Consider the following 17,213-nt stretch of genomic DNA (forward strand, 5'->3'; position numbering starts at 1 on the left):
GTTGTCACCTATCAATTAGGTGACCCCCCTCGTTGGCATTCTCGTTTTACGCTGCCTCAGCGTTCTGCGCAGCGCTCAGAATTGGCTGCTGTTGTTTTGGCCTTTCAACTTTTTGTTGATTGTCCCTTTAACTTGATTGTGGACACCCATTATGTTTATCAAGTAATTGATCATTTACCCCAGCCCTCATTACCCCTCAGGTCGATGCAGACCTCCTTCGCCTGTTTTTGTCTTTACAGTATCTCATCACCACTCGTAATTTCCCGTACTTTGTTGCTCATATTCGCAGTCATACCCCTCTGCCTGGGCTACTCACTGAAGGCAATGCGCACGCCGATCGCATGTTACGTGGTGAGGTAAATTCTCTTTTTTCTGACCCCATTGAAAGCCATGCCTTTTTTCATCAGTCTGCCTCTGTTTTAGCCCGCCAGTTTCACATTCCTGCTGATCATGCACGTTCCATTGTTCGTTCCTGCCCCCACTGTGCTGCTGCTGCCCCTACCTTTTCTTATGCTGTTAACCCCAGAGGTACCGCAGCGAATCAGCTGTGGCAAATGGATGTCACTCACGTGCCACAATTCCGCCCCTATTCGTTTTTACATGTTTCCATTGTTTCCTATTCGGGATTCCTCTGGGCAACCCCACAGCGTGGGGAAGCCACTCCTAAAGTTATTCACCATCTGCTAGCCTGTTTTGCTGTTATGGGTCGCCCGAGCCAAATAAAAACAGATAATGGCCCAGCCTACTGCTCCACAGCCCCTTCCGCCTTTTGTGTCCAATGGGACGTCCGTCTCACACACGGGATCCCTTATAACTCCACGGGCCAAGCCATTGTTGAACGTGCAAATCGCACACTAAAAACCTTACTTGACAAACAATTAAAACAAGGGGAGCTCCGTCTCTGAACCTTGGGAGACATTCAGCAACAATTGCATATCCTTTTGTTCACTTTAAATAACTTAACGCTAAACGCAGATCAGCAGACCCCCGCGGATCAGCATTTTCATAAATCCGAGGTGCTGGAAAGACCACGTGTCTATTACCGTCAGCTGCCTGATCCGCAATGGCTGGGCCCAGTACCTCTAATCACTTGGGGTCGGGGATATGCTGCTGTGTCTCTCCCTACAGGACCGTTGTGGGTTCCGGCCCGGTGTGTGCGACCGGCACTGAAGCAGCATGGCATGGCACCAGGGACTATCGAACCCCATACCGGAGTTTCAGCTGACCCTGGAGGAGGGCGCGGTGCCTCCTGGGTCGACAACGAAGGGACGGAAACGGAAGAGGCGTAGTGTCCCAAGCCAGCCCGTGACATGGGGAGCAGTAAAAGCATTGGTCGCCGCGGCTCAACGACAGCTGGCAGCAAACCAACAGCCAGAGACTCCTGAGACTTTGCTTGTGGCAATTCTTGCCCAAATTACTGCTAATTCTGTATGGATTGTATGCCTTTTGTGCCTGCTATTTCCTGTAGGGGTTGGCTCGGGAGCGCTTTCTCCATTACAAGCCCGAATGACATATAACCTATGGGAAAGATTAGCTTCAATAACAAATGTTACCCACTTTTGTTTATCTAATTCTGTAGCAGCTGGAGAATTGTTGGGTACATGCCTTATCCCAGTATGTCATCACCCTGAAGAAATAGGGAATGAGACAATGCTCGCTGCTTACGAGAATCTCTCTTCCCAATACTCTGGTATGGCTAATTGGGGCCCGGCCAATTATACTTTGTCTCACACGGCCATATCCCTCCACACACCGTACCTGGCCGGGGCCAACAATGTCACCTGTGCACGTGTGGTTAACTGCACTAGTACAAGGGTGCCCTTGGGCTGTCGGCAAGTTTCTCAACCCTTTTTAAATTGTTCCCACGCCGTAAATGTTTCATACAATTATGGCCATATCATCCTACCATCAGGATGGTTTTTTACCTGCGGTTCACGCACCTTTAATTATATTCCTGCAAATTTAAGTGATGGCACTCTTTGCTGTCTTAGTAGAATGACACTTATATTGCCTTTTGCTGGTCAAAAACGTAGTAGAAGAAGTGTACCCCTTTCAGATGATTGTATTGCAGATGTTGAGCTTTTTAGTCGTGCTGAGTATACTGCTTTAGCGGCCTCTATTGTTGGGGTCCCCGCACTTGCCATTTATACAGCCAGAACTTTAAATAACCTGGCATGCTTTGCGGCAAAGGCAATTAATACAACATCCCAGGCAATTGCCCTACTTAACACAGAGCAACACGAATTAAGGGATGCAATTTTGGATAACAGAGCAGCCATTGACTTTTTGCTCCTGAAACACCATCTAGGCTGCTCCACGTTTCAGCACATGTGTTGCTTTAATTTAACTGATAATAGTTGCTCCATAGAAACTAGACTGGCCGAATTGGCCAATCTTACAGCACACATACGCCAAGATGTGGGGTTTGAGGGCTTTTGGAATTGGCTTACAGGATGGCTGCCCTCTCTAGGATGGCTGCGACAACTTTTCGGTTATGCTGTGTTTGTAATTGTTGGGCTTATATTTTGCTGCTGCTGTATACAATGTATTCCCTCCTTGCTCTGGCTCCTCCGGCAGTTGGAGTTCGCAGGGCGGTCTGAGGAGCGACTCTGGCTCCTCCGGCAGTTGGAATTCGCGGGGCGGTCTGAGGAGCGGCTCTGGTTCCTCCGGCAGTTGGAGTTCACAGGGCAGTCTGAGGAGGGAAGGGTGGGAGGGATTGGGGTGGGAGGGCGGGGCAGTCGGAGGTTCGGGGTCCAGCTGGGTGGCGCTTGGCTCAGGTAGCTCCCGATTGGCAGCTCCGCGGGACTCAGGCTGGCCCCACACTCAGGGGGTGACTCCAGATTCACCCCGAGGCAGCTGATCCTAATCTGGCAGAGGCCTCAACTCTGTGGGTGCTCTGGGGCTGGAGCACCAGGGGGAAGAAGAGGGGTGCTCAGCACCGACTGGGGTGACCAGCCATCAGGTGACCAAGGGAGCCCAGCTAGCCTAGGGCTGGTTGGGGCAGGGTGGTTTATGCGGGGAAGCCCCGACAGGAGACAGGGGAAGCCAGGACAACAGGGTGAGGTGGCAAGTGGTGGCCAGACTCTCGCCACCAGGGTCTAGTCTAGCTCAGGCTCCAGCTCAACTTCCTCCCTGCGTCACTGGCCCCCAGTCCACTTCTGCCACCAGGTCAACCCAGGAACTAAGGCAGGAATGGGGTGAGGCAGCAAGTCAAGCTGAGCAAGGCAGGCAAAAGTGCATCTTGCCTTCCTGGGCCTCTCACAACGATGTCCTTTTTGTGTGCCATGGCTAACAAAACATCCGTGACAGAGAAGCAGCAGGCCACAGGGGAGCCATGGAGCTGCTGAAGTAGCTCAGTTGGGAGAGCATTAGACTGAAGATCTAAAGGTCCCTGGTTCAATCCCGGGCTTTGGCATGTCCTTTTCTCCCTCTTTGGTGCAGAGGTGGCTTGTTTTCTGGAGCACAGCAGCACCTTTCCCTGCTACAGTGTCCAGTCCAAACTATCAGCCCCCTGGTGCAAAAACGCTATCTTAGGATGTAAACAGGAGGCTTCCAGCACTGGGACACCTGACAGAGAGCTCAGTGGGAGGTGTAACAGCTGGTGACTCTGAGGGTCCTGGGCTAAATCCACTTGGAGGTGGAAGTGTTTCAATTTATTTCACTGACAATGAGTAAGGTGACGATTTAATCACAGGTATTTTTCATAAAAGTCACTGGCAGCTCCCTGCCCCACCCCTGGCCCCAGCTCACCTCCGCCTCTGCCTCCTCCCCTGAACGCACTGCCCCGCTCTGCTTCTCCGACCCCCCCACCCCGGCTTCCCTCGAATCAGCTGTTTGCGCGGAAGCCGGGACAGGCTGAGAAGCAGGCAGCAGCTTCGCGCTCAGGTCCAGGGAGGCGGAGGTGAGCTGGGGTGTGAGGGTGCAAGGAGGGCAGCCCGCGCCATAGCAGGTAACATGGAGGGGGGCGCGCAGGGGAACCGCTCCTCGCCCCAGCTCACCTCCGCCTCCCTGGGCCTGAGTGTGAAGCTGCAGCCTGCTTCTCAGCTCCCCGGCTTCCTGCTGAAAAGCTGATTCACGGGGAGCCGGGTGGGGGAAGAAGCAGAGCGGGGCCGCACGTTCAGGGGCGGAGGCGGAGCGGAGGTGAGCTGGAGGTGGGGCGGGAAGCTGCTGGTGGGTGCTCTGCACCCACCAAATTTTCCCCGTGGGTGCTCCAGCCCTGGCGCACCCATGGAGTCAGCGCCCAAGGCACCACTTTTGATGTGATCAGTGGGGGGAGCGGCTCCCAGCTCCCATCTTCCCCCAGTAGCTCCTACAAGGCAGCTGCCCCTCAGTTGTGTCGTGCATCCAGCACCCGCAGAACAAGGCCCTGATCCCTGTGTGGGACCCGGTTGTGCTACTGCAATCCCCATAAGAAGGATACCCGCCTCACCCAGCTCCGGGCCACTTGGGGGCAGTGCAAAAGAAATCCAATCTACTGTCAAACCGTGGGGGAGAGGGCGAGGGTTTGGGGATGGCAGTGCTGGGTAATTGCAGGGTATCTGCCAGGTGGTATAAAGTGCTGCCTAGAGCTGCTATTTACCCCTTTCCATTGTAAAAATTGACTATTTCTTCCTACCCTTTGTTTCCTATCTGCTAACCAGTTACTGATCCATGAGAGGGCTGGAGCCATCTGGAGCAGCTCGTAACTGTGAGTGCCAACCTCAGGGCAGACTGAGAAGGAGCAGGTCACAATCCCCAAATTGCTTGGGTGTTCTATACTTAGATTTCACCAAGTATCAGATCATGGGTGATGTGCCTTTTATGACTTTTTAAACCAAATGTGCTATTTTTGGATAATTTAAGCATTATATGCAGAGGACTAGCTTGAATATAAATGTTAAATCTGTTCCTATCACTTTAATAACTGAGACTTCCTCTATCTGAGGTCTATCTATTCAACTGATTTTTGGAATCAGGAGATGGAATAGCAACTGGCTCCATCCACTGCACACATCACCCTGTTATTGCAATACTGAACCTCCAGGACCGGTGGACCTCCGTATGGGGAGAATATCATGGTTGAAGAGCAGCAAAGAAATGTGGTGTTGTCCATGTCAACATTTGGTTTGTACGAAGAGTATGGTTTGAGTCATTTCTAACCCTTTGGTTAGTTATTAGTAACATCTTATTATTAGGCCTCTCAGTTGAAAGGCTGCTCTTGTAGATTTTCCTTTGTCATTGTTTGCAGGTTAGTAACCAGTTTAATAGTTTCTTACTCTATTCTATTTAGGTTCCTAAACCGCTCTCCTTAGAACCCTTCCAGAACTGATAGCATGCTGCAAGATGCTCTGAGGCGAGCACCTCCCACGCCCCGCAGCTGCCCAGGTCCCCGAAGCTGGTGGTGCTCTCGCTGCTCTACACACCATCAAGAGAGGAATCTCCATAGACGGGACCAGCATCTCTCCAGAGACCACCCAGAGGGTCACCAGCGCCTCGCCGGATACCTGCCTAGCATCTGAAACCACCCAGAGAGACCCCAGGTCCATGCCGGATGCCCGCCCAGCTGGACCTCTCGACCCCACCCACCCACATCAGGATGAACCAGCCAGTGATACCGCTGATGCTGCTGGAACCCCCCCCTCGCTGTGGACATGCTCATCTGCCCCATCTGCTCTCCGCCCCGAAGCTTCCACCTCCTCGGTGGCATCAGCAGGCACCTGAAGAGATGCCACAGCAAGAGGGTCGCCTTCAGCTGTGCCCTCTGCAGCCTGCCCTTCGAGACACAGAAGCAATGCAAGACGCACCAAGTCGCCTGCAGGAAACGCCTCAAGGGAACAACACATCTCCTGCCCCGGCTCCCAGCCCTCCTGCTGCTTGCCGGCCCACTGCTCCTGAGCCTCAACAAAGAACAGCGATTGTGCAAGCTGCCATCAAGAAGCCTGCCCCCATCGCCAGGCCAGTGCAATGGGGTTCTGCAATCAAGAAGGTACCAGCTGCATCGGGGAAAACCACCGAGGTCCACACCAGCAGGAGGCCCGTCTCACCCTCTCACACTGCCAAGCAAATCTCCATACTGAGAATACTCAGTACTACCCTGCCCTCTGCCCAGCACATCCCCGTCCCCAGAAGGATCAGCGCCCCATTGCGCAGAGCTGCTCGAGATACTGTCGCCGGAAGAGCCAGCACCGCCCCTCAGACCGCCCCGCGAACTCCAACTGCCGGACGAGCCAGAGCCGCTCCTCAGACCGCCCCACGAACTCCAACTGCCGGAGGAGCCAGAGCCGCTCCTCAGACCGCCCCGCGAACTCCAACTGCCGGAGGAGCCAGAGTCACACCTCAGACCGCCCCGCGAACTCCAACTGCCGGAGGAGCCAGAGTCACACCTCAGACCGCCCCGCGAACTCCAACTGCTGGAGGAACCAGAGTCACTCCTCAGACCGCCCGGCGAACTCCAACTGCCGGAGGAGCCAGAGCCGCTCCTCAGACCGCCCCGCGAACTCCAACTGCCGGAGGAGCCAGAGCCACACCTCAGACCGCCCCGTGAACTCCAACTGCCGGAGGAACCAGAGCCGCTCCTCAGACCGCCCCGCGAACTCCAACTGCCGGAGGAGCCAGAGCCACACCTCAGACCGCCCTGCGAACTCCAACTGCCGGAGGAGCCAGAGCCGCTCCTCAGACCACCCTGCGAACTCCAACTGCCGGAGGAACAAGAGCCACACCTCAGACCGCCCTGCGAACTCCAACTGCCGGAGGAGCCAGAGCCGCTCCTCAGACCGCCCCGCGAACTCCAACTGCTGGAGGAGCCAGAGCCGCTCCTCAGACCGCCCCGCGAACTCCAACTGCCGGAAGAACCAGAGCTACACCTCAGACCGCCCTGCGAACTCCAACTGCCGGAGGAGCCAGAGTCACACCTCAGACCGCCCCGCGAACTCCAACTGCCGGAGGAGCCAGAGCCGCTCCTCAGACCGACCTGCGAACTCCAACTGCCGGAGGAGCCAGAGCCGCTCCTCAGACCGACCTGCGAACTCCAACTGCCGGAGGAGCCAGAGCTACACCTCAGACCGCCCCGCGAACTCCAACTGCCGGAGGAGCCAGAGCCGCTCCTCAGACCGCCCCACGAACCCCAACTGCCGGAGGAGCCAGAGTCACACCTCAGACCGCCCTGCGAACTCCAACTGCCGGAGGAACCAGAGCCACTCCTCAGACCGCCCTGCGAACTCCAACTGCCGGAGGAGCCAGAGCCACCCCTCAGACCGCCCCACGAACTCCAACTGCCGGAGGAGCCAGAGCTGCTCCTCAGACCGCCCTGCGAACTCCAACAGCCGGAGGAGCCAGAGCCACACCTCAGACCGCCCCGCGAACTCCAACTGCCGGAGGAGCCAGAGCCGTCCCTCAGACTGCCCCACGAACTCCAGCTGCCGGAGGAGCCAGAGTCACACCTCAGACCGCCCTGCAAACTCCAATTGCCGGAGGAACCAGAGCCGCCCCTCAGACCGCCCCACGAACTCCAACTGCTGGAGGAGCCAGAGCCGCTCCTCAGACTGCCCTGCGAACTCCAACTGCCGGAGGAGCCAGAGTCACACCTCAGACCGCCCCACGAACTCCAACTGCCGGAGGAGCCAGAGCCGCTCCTCAGACCGCCCTGCGAACTCCAACTGCCGGAGGAGCCAGAGCCGCTCCTCAGACCGCCCTGTGAACTCCAACTGTTGGAGGAACCAGAGTCACACCTCAGACCGCCCTGCGAACTCCAACTGCCGGAGGAACCAGAGCCGCTGCTCAGACCGCCCGGCGAACTCCAACTGCTGGAGGAGCCAGAGACGCTCCTCAGACCTCCCCGTGAACTCCAACTGCCGGAGGAACCAGAGTCACACCTCAGACCGCCCGGCAAACTCCGACTGCCGGAGGAACGAGAGCCGCTCCTCAGACTGCCCCACGAACTCCAACTGCCGGAGGAACGAGAGCCGCTCCTCAGACCGCCCCGCGAACTCCAACTGCCGGAGGAGCCAGAGTCACTCCTCAGACACGTTACTGGAGGAACCAGCCCCGCAGCCACAGGAAAGCACCGGGCCCTCATCGCCAGACAGTCCAGCACGGCCCCCGTGCGCATTCTGAGGGACGCTGCCTACGGGAGATCTCACGCTCCAGCAGCAACCGCCCAGGCAGCAGTCACTCCTAGAAGGACCAGTGGTATTCCAGCAACCCCCGAGCCGGACCGCGTCTCTCTGACTACGAGCAATGCCAGCATCCCGCCAGAGATCCCACCCCAGCACCCAACCGAAGGGAACCCTGACTCACGAGATAGAAGGCAGGCCGACCATGCAGGCTTTGAGCCTGCACGAGACGAGGTCGAGGACCATGAGGGCGAGCAGCTGATGGTGAGGGCTGCCACTCCGTGGCAGACTGCCTGGACCGAGGAGCTACAAGCGGCAGCTTCCTTTGATGACTTTGACCTCCTTCTAGACAGGCTCACCCAAGAAATGTCTGCGGAAACCGCTCGCAGGAGAAGTTCCAACCAGAAGAACGCTCCGCCTGCCTGCAGAACGCCTGCTCCAAACCTCAACACCACCACCAGGGGAGCCAGAAGTAGAGACACCAGCAGCCGCTACGATCCAGCAGCAGCTTCAAGGATCCAAAAGCTGTACCGGGCAAACCGCTCCAAAACCGTGAGGGAGATCCTCGATGGGCCCTCGCCCTACTGCACGATACCATCTGAACATCTCTACAGCTACTTCAAGGATGTATCCGACCGCACAGCCCAGAATGACGCTCAGCGCCCAGAGTCCCTCCACCCCCTGCCCCTTGTTGACAAACCAGGTGTCCTGGAAACTGACTTTACGCCCAGGGAAGTGATGGCCAGACTCTCAAAAACAAAAAACACAGCTCCTGGGAAAGACGGCATCCGCTAAAGCCTCCTGAAAAAGCGAGATCCCAGCTGCCTGGTCCTCGCCACACTCTTCAACCACTGCAAGCGATTCTGCCAGACTCCCAGCTCCTGGAAGAAGACCATGACGGTACTGGTGTACAAGAAGGGTGAGTGGGATGACCCCAGCAACTGGAGGCCCATCTCCCTCTGCTCCACAATCTCCAAGCTCTATGCCAGCTGCCTGGCGTCGAGGATCACGGAGCGGTCAGTGAGCGGGGGAGCCATCAGCTCCACCCAGAAAGGCTTCATGTCCTGCGAGGGCTGCTATGAACACCATGTTGTCCTCCAAACCACCATAGAAATGGCCGAAAGGGTGCGGAGGCAGTGCACGGTAGCATGGCTCGACCTGGCTAACGCCTTTGGATCCATGCCCCACCATCACATCTTTGCCACGCTCCAGGAGTTCGGGATGCCAGAGAACTTCCTCCATGTGATCCGAGAGGTGTACGAGGGATGCAGCACCACCATTCGCTCGGTCAAAGGGGAGACCGCCGAGATCCTGATAAGCAGTGCTGTCCCCTCAGCCCCATCATCTTTAACCTCGCCATGGAGCCGTTGCTGTGAGCGATCTCCAATGGTGCAGATGGCTTCAACCTCCATGGTGAGAGGGTGAGCATCCTGGCTTATGCGGATGACCTGGTCCTGACCGCAGATGACCCAGAGAACCTCCAAAGTATTCTAGATGCCACCAGTCAAGCTGCCGATTGGATGGGGCTCCGCTTCATATCTCTCCACATCGACAGCAGCAAAAGGGACTCGGTGCAGACGAGAGGGTTCCAGATCCAGGGCGAGCCTGTCATCCCCCTGGCAGAGGGGCAGGCCTACCGGCACCTCCGCACACCGATGGGTTTCCGTGTCCAGCAGACACCCGATGACACCATCCAGGAGATCTTGCAGGATGCTGCCAAGATCTACGCCTCACTGCTAGCACCGTGGCAAAAGATAAACGCCCTGAACACCTTCCTGATCCCCTGCATCTCATTCATCCTAAGGGGATCCGCCGTCGTGAAGGTACCCCTCAACAAGGCAGACAAGATCATCCGGCAGCTGGTGAAGAAGTGGCTGTTCCTTCCCCAGAGAGCCAGCAACAAGCTGGTGTATATCACCCGCAGGCATGGCGGTGCCAATGTCCCCCGCATGGGTGACCTGTGTGACATCGCGGTGATCACCCGCGCCTTCCGCCTGCTGATGTGTCCCGATGCCATGGTAAGGAACATCGCAGCAAACGCCCTCCATGACGCAACGAAGAAGCGGATCGGCAGAGCCCCCTCCAACCAAGGCACTGCCAGCTTCCTGAGCGGTTCCCTGGATGGCGAATTCGGACGGGACGGGCGCAACATCGCTTCACTGTGGTCCCGCGCTCGCAGTGCCACGCGTCACCTGGGGAAGCGCATCGGCTGCCGCTGGGAGTGGTGCGAGGAGCGCCAGGAGCTGGGAGTCCTGGGGCCGCAGGTCAGGTCTGAGGACAACACCATCGTCACCCCGAGCGCCAGGGGCATGCTGGAGAGGACCCTGAAGGCGGCCATCCACTCGCTGTACATGGAAGCCCTGAAGCGTAAACCGGACCAGGGTAAAGCCTTCAAACTGACCAGCAAGTGGGACACCAGCAACCACTTCCTTGCCAGGGGCGGCTTCACCCGTTTCGCTGACTGGCGGTTCAGCCACTGCACCCGGCTCAACTGCGTCCCGCTCAATGGGGCCGTCCACCAAGGGAACCAAGACAAGCGTTGCAGGAAGTGTGGCTACTCCAACGAGACCCTGCCCCACGTCCTGTGCAGCTGCAAGCCCCACTCCAGAGCCTGGCAGCTGCGCCACAATGCCATCCAGTACCGCCTGGTGAAAGCCATCGCACCGCGCCTGGGGGAGGTCGCCGTGAACTGCGCCATCCCCGGCACTGACAGCCAGCTGCGACCCGACGTGGTAGTCACCAACGAGGCCCAGAAAAAGATCATCCTCGTCGACATCACGGTCCCCTTCGAGAACAGGACCCCGGCCTTCCGAGAAACCCGAGCTCGTAAGCTGGAAATATACGCCCCTCTGGCCAACACCCTGAGAGCGAAGGGCTACGAGGTGCAGATGGACACCCTGATCATCGGAGCCCTGGGCGCTTGGGACCCCTGCAACGAGTATGTGCTGCGGACCTGTGGGATCGGTCGATGCTACGCACGGCTCTTGCGGTGCCTCATGGTCTCGGACACCATCCGATGGTCCAGGGACATCTACATCGAACACATCACCGGCCACCGACAGTACCAGGAGGTGTGAGCCGGTTCAACATCGTGCATCCACTATGGGAAAGGGACTGAGAGGCTTTTTCCATTGGACCGTATGAACTGGAATCATAAACTCCCTGAACATTAAATCCCACCAAATGAGGGTAGATCCATCCCCATCATCGTATCCGCTCATTATACTCCACACCTGAACATAGCCATTATATGGACAACATACCCCCATATCTCAATGTCTGTACTTTGATCGGTTAAACTTTTACCCCCAATCAGAGAGATTACAGATTATGTATTCCTTATGCCACCAGCTCCTAAACCGAATTTCGCACCCCTTGATAATCTGTACCTTATCCCCTCATAACCAGAAACTTCTATGCTTGAACTCTGTACCGTTTTCTTTTTATTTCAACATTATCTTAATAAAATTATTAAATCTGTTCTTCTCAGTTTAATAGCTGATATGTCCTTTATTTGAGGACTGTCTATTAAATTGATTTTTGAAACAGGGGGACGGACTAGGAGCTTGCTCTGTCCACCCCATGCATTGGCCTGGTATTTCAGTGTCTCCTGGTATTGCAGGAACGGTGCAGCTCCTTTTGGGGAGAATCTTCTGGTTAGAAAAGCAGGAAGAGTTTTACTGTGATAAGGCTTCTTGAGAGCAGATTTCTTAAAGGGGCGGGAAAAAATTGGAACCTTCTAGTGCTTTACTTTCTTTATGACAAACTATTGTTACAATTTCTTGGGAGTGTTTTGCGAATCGATAGATGTGAGGTTCTTTGTCTTCCTAGAGGATTGTTTAAGAAGCTGGGATCTTTCTCTCTGATAACACTCAGACCCGCGGCTGAGTGTTTTGAGAAAGACTTGGAGAGTTGGAGGGCAGAGAGTGAAGAGTTGGAGGGCATAGTCTCCCCACCTTTAAAAGTTGGGGGCCAGGCCCCACTCCCTCCCCCGCATTCCAGCACCTCTGCTTCTGGGACTATTTTATTCTTCAACCATCTCTCTCAATTAACCATTTCCCTCCTTCAGCTCAGTGACAGCCCCACACTCTTTGCTTCCTACACGCAAAGATTGACACATAGACCTTGCAAGGAAAACCTCCCCAAGGAGTCAGAAGCACCTGAAGTGCTGGAAAATAGAGGAGATTTGACAGTGGGATCCAGAGAGGTTCCTCAGCAGATGAAGGGGATCCCCTGCTGCCCAGGATCACCAATTGTAGGGAAGAACCAATTGGGTTTGCTTTTGGGAAGCTGCCTGGAATCAGATCTAAAATCATTTTTCAGTCTGAGATATGGTAACAGCATCCACAACCCCAGTGTCACAACTCTTCCAATAGCTAGAACCTTATATTTTACCAGCCACAGAACGAAAGGGATTTGAATTAAACCCCTGCTCAGAGTCAATGAGGAGTGAGGGATCTTGGGGCTTTTCATTTTTTAGCCTCTGGCACCATTGCATGGCCATTTCAGTTTACTCTTTATAACAGTGGTCACCACCCATCGATTGCGATCGACTGGTCGATCCTGGAGCCTCAGCCAGTCGATCCTGATCTCTGGGCCGCTAAAAGTCCAGCAGCGCAGCGGGGCTCAGAGGCTGCGTGTCTGCCCTGACCCCGGGCCCCTCCCAGACCCGGCTGGCTGCTGGCACATCTCTGGGGCCCGTGGGGAAAGTGGGGGGTTAGGCAGCTCCATGCCCTGCCCCCAGCTCCAGAACTGTCCCCGCAGCTCCCATTGGCTTGGAACCGGCCAATGGCAGCTGTAGGGGCGGTGCTTGCAGGTGTGGTCAGCGCATGGAGACCCGCTGCCCCCCTCCCTCCCAGGGGCCGCACACACAGACATGCCAGCAGCCAGCTCCTGACTGGGAGAGACCAGTGGTAAGCACCTCCCAGCCGGAGCCTGCACCCAAACCCCAGCCCGGGGATCCCTCCAGACCCCGCACCCCAACACTCAGCCCCGGTACGGAACCCCTCCTGCACCCAAATTCCATCCCCAGAGCCTACACCCCACAGCTCCTCCTACACCCCAACACCCTGCCCAGCCTGGAGCTCCCTCCTGCACCAAGCTCCCTCCCAGAGCCTGCACCCCTCACTCCCTCACTCCCCGACACTCTACCCCACACACGCAGGCTGTTAGGTGTCTCTAGGTGTCTCTGTGGTGCAAGGGGTCAGCGTGTTCGGCTGCTAACCGAAAGGCTGGTGGTTTGAGCCCCCCCAGGGACGGTGGTAACCCTGTGCTACTTCTTTGCTCCTCAAGACCTGCTGGGAGCCTCAAAGTTTCCCTTTTGCCACCTGAAAACTGTCCCTCTTGGCCTCAGTGGTTTCAGCTGGTGGCCCTCAGAGTGCACTGGATGCGACCCAGAATCCCATCTCCCCGCAGCCGTACCACGGGCTTGGGCTCAATCCTCATGGCAGAGTGCAAAACCTTGAACCTGGCATGTTTCGGTCCCTTCCCGCCTGCACTCAAGCGGCAAGGGAGAAACGGATGAGACACAACGCCTCGAAGACGCCTCCCTCCCACTTCCCTGTTGGCTGCACACAGCCCTTGGCCTGCCTCATGCCTCGTCAGGGAAGCGCAGCCATGCTGCCCCAGCCTGAGTCCCGGCCGCAGCCTGCCCCCGACCCCCACCCCCAGCTGACGGAGCGCAGAGCCCCGCGAGTCAATGGCAGGTTGAGTCGGGAGCCTCAGCTCTTTCCCCTGACAGTCACACAGAGCTGTGTAGTGTCCCGAGAGCCTCCCTCCTGTTCTACGCAGCAGCCGCCTGCCGGTGCGGATGGGAGAAGGGGACGAGGAAGCACGGCTGCCTCCAGCTGGGACAGGAGCCCTCACCATGCACAGGACTCTTGCCTTCAGCCCAGGCAGTCAGAGGTGCTGGGGAGCTCCCTGGCAGGCTCCCGCCTCAGCCACCTCCAGGGCGTGAGGGCCCAGAGCAAAAAGAAACAAGTGCATCCCTAGCAGAGGATGGTTTCGATCCACCAACCTCTGGGTTATGGGCCCAGCACGCTGTGGCTGCGCCACTCTGCTGTGCCTTCACCCACAGCCCCTGGCATCTGGATTTAGGGGCAGATTAACCTTTTGTGGGCCCTGGTGCCAAACATATTTGTGGGCCCCTATGTCGTCACTGTGGGCTCCGAGCATGGGCCTGGTGTGGCAGGGCCATTGGTGCCCTAGTGTCCCCGGTCCTGAATCTCAGAGACATTTTTCATTTTGATCACACACCTCTACATGACTAGCTGCATTGCCATACACAGCTCCCTCAGCCCCCAGTTCTTCTCATTGCGCTCTACCCATGTGGGTTTACCAGTGTCCACAGTGAGCAGAACTTTCAGAGTGATCAGGGAAGCTCCCCACAGATTTATCTCCCTCATTCAGACCTTCTATAGCCACGTCTCCAGTGCCACCCCATGTCACCAGTCACTGTGTGTGGTCCCACTCTCAGCTCAAAGATCCAAAGCCAGCAGATACCTGCTCAGTTCTGATAAATCCCTTCCCCAGCGCCCATCCTGCCATTCGAGCAAGCCCCTTGCAAACAGCATTTCCCCAAAGTGAAGACTTAGCCCTTGGGAATCTGAAGACACCAGCCTTTCTCCCTCTGCTCCCATCTACAGGCTAGTCTACTGCCTGGTCCCCACCACCTCTGCCCACGCTTGTTTCCTTTCTACTTTGGAGATGCTCCCCAACCAGCTGGGACTATTCTCCCACTGCAAGCCTCAACTGCTTCCTCTTTCCCTGCTCCCCTTGAAATTCCTTTCCTATGGGTGACCTCTGTTCCTTGAGGTTAATTCCACTTTCTTTATCCGCTCCTAGCTTAATGGCCCCCAGTAGTCACAGAGACACCTGCAGCTTCTCTGACTATAGCCATGGGGCCAATTGCCAGAGGCCAGCCTGAGATAGCCGCAGCTACTAGTCAAGGGAGGGGTGGCAATTCCAAGGCTGAGCATGCTTGAACCTAGCAATGGCAGCACTAGGGCCTCTAAATCCTCAGCACTGGCCCTAGGCAGCTGCAGACTCTGCAGTTAAGCGCTTCCCTCCTCTAGGCCATTTCTTTAAGTGCCTGAGATGCCCATCACCTGCAGCAGAGGCCACCAATTCCCACGCACCCCTCAGCTAGCATGTAGTCATGCAGAAAGTGCAGCCTGGATGATTTTGGAGGCTGGGGTACCAGGAAGTTCCCATCCCTGAGCAGCAGCTCTGCAACAAGCTCACATGGCCCCCCTGCGCTGTGGGCCCAGGACCCTGGGAAGACAGTGGAGTTACCCTGTGTATAACCAGTTCTGTCCAAAGCTTGTTGAAGTGAGTGGGAGTCTTTTCATTATCTTTAATGGGCTGCGTACAGAATCAAAGGACCCCATTCTCGACTCTGGGAGCAAAGCACATTCTGTGCTGCACTGGTTTACTATGGTAACAGGAAGGTGTCACACTCCCCAGTGAATAAGCAACACCTCCTACAACACCTAACTTTTTCTGAGAGGCCTCCTGCCCAATTACAAAATGTAAACCTTCTTTGCTTACCGGGGCTGAAAATATCTGGTAGAGTGGTCACAAAAGCAAGGCCCTTCTGAATTCAGGACAAATTTTCAATGTGCACAGAACACAGATGGGACTGGTCCCTGCACGGTTACAGAACTGCTGTAAAGTGGAACAATTTTCAGCTTGTGTGACTGGAGGATATCTGGATCCATATGATAAGACTGTCCTACATAAATGAGGAAAAAGTGAGGTGCTTTTGTTATTCTCTTGTTCCACTCTTTGTTTCTGTGGGGAATTTGCCAGTGCAATATTACTGTCTTCCCTTTCAACAATCAAAACTAAAAGAAATGACAATGGCTGTTGAAAATAGCAATTCCAGTCCAAGTTAGCACTGGGGAGATGCCAGCATTTGTTGCTCAATTTTATTCAACTTTTTCCACAGCACGTTTCAGTGGATCAGCATATTTGATTGGGGAGAAATGAAGTAACAAGCAGCCCAAATTGAGCTTGAGAACTCCTGAGTTTTGAGAACATTCAAATGTGGAAGGCAGGTGCTCGATTCCCTTTCTGAATATTGGATAAATCAAGAAAGGAAAAGCCAATTTCTGCTTCCCTGTCTCAGAATGGAAATTCTCCTGCGGGCCTGGTACTGTATCTACAGCTGCCCAGGTCCTCGAGTAGAGCCTCCCCTCCCTTACTTTTCATTTTAACTTCTTGTGGGATCCACAGACCCCCCCTTGCTAGACAGAGAGGGGCACTGTCCATTCAGTCCACCCAGTTCCTCCTTTGGGGGCTGCCAGGCGAGGTCACACCAGCATCCCTCGTCCAGCCTGGGGAAGTCTTTGAGGGTGATATTCGGTCCAAAGCCTTCTACTCCTTGGGTACACTTGTTCCCCATTCACAGCACCACCCCCTTCGAGCAGCCAGCTCCCCATTCACAGCAAGCTGCAGCGCATGGGGTCTCAGCTTCCCCACTCCCCCCGCTCCCTTTCCTGTGGATAGTGGCCAAGGGAATGCTGGGAAATGTAGTTCCTTCCCTGCTCCAGGGCTGGCTCTCTCGGCAGGGAGCTGGCCAAGGAACTACAGCTCCCAGGGCCCCGTGGGCTCTCAGCTCCCAGGCTGGATCCCTGCTGCTCCGAGGCTCCACTTCGGCAGCGCTGCGAGAGGGGAGGAAGCGAGCGTTATGGGCCCGTCTGAGCTTGGGCCTGGCACGGTGGAGCCATTGGTGCCACGGTGAATCCGGTCCTGTCCGGACTAGCGCCTTGCAAGCTCTAGCGTGGGCAGGAGATCTGCAGGCTGCACAGCCTTGGTAACAGCAGCCAGGTCTCCAGGTGTCTCTGTGGCGCAATGGGTCAGCGCGTTCGGCTGTTAACCGAGAGGATGGTGGTTCGAGCCCACCCAGGGACGCTGGTAACCTCCTGCTATTTCCTCGCTCCTCAAGATGTGCTGGGAGCCTCAAAGGCCCCTTTTTTCACCTCAAACCCGACTCTCTTGGCCTCAGGGCGTTCAGCTGGTGGCCCGCAGAGTGCGCTGGATGCGAGTCAGAAACCCATCTCCCAGCAGCCATGCCGGGGGCTCGGGCTTAATCCTCAAGGCCTAGTGCAAAACCTTCAGCTG

The 17,213-nt window shown here is 56.1% G+C and overlaps 3 non-coding genes and 1 pseudogene across 3 annotated transcripts; all 4 read left to right on the plus strand.

Moving 5' to 3' along the window:
* Nucleotides 1-3,342: 3,342 nt before the first annotated feature.
* Nucleotides 3,343-3,415, plus strand: TRNAF-GAA (transfer RNA phenylalanine (anticodon GAA)). Its single transcript has one exon. It is a non-coding gene; the product is annotated as a tRNA-Phe (tRNA).
* Nucleotides 3,416-4,858: 1,443 nt separating this feature from the next.
* Nucleotides 4,859-5,039, plus strand: LOC144278619 (U2 spliceosomal RNA; annotated as a pseudogene).
* Nucleotides 5,040-11,544: 6,505 nt separating this feature from the next.
* LOC144278631 (U2 spliceosomal RNA) lies at nucleotides 11,545-11,728 on the plus strand. The gene has a single exon (XR_013348626.1). It is a non-coding gene; the product is annotated as a U2 spliceosomal RNA (small nuclear RNA).
* A 5,201-nt stretch (nucleotides 11,729-16,929) lies between these two features.
* Nucleotides 16,930-17,003, plus strand: TRNAN-GUU (transfer RNA asparagine (anticodon GUU)). The gene has a single exon. It is a non-coding gene; the product is annotated as a tRNA-Asn (tRNA).
* Nucleotides 17,004-17,213: the final 210 nt, after the last annotated feature.

This window comes from Eretmochelys imbricata, chromosome 22 (genome assembly GCF_965152235.1).
Source record: "Eretmochelys imbricata isolate rEreImb1 chromosome 22, rEreImb1.hap1, whole genome shotgun sequence".
Classification (NCBI taxonomy): Eukaryota; Metazoa; Chordata; order Testudines; family Cheloniidae; genus Eretmochelys; species Eretmochelys imbricata.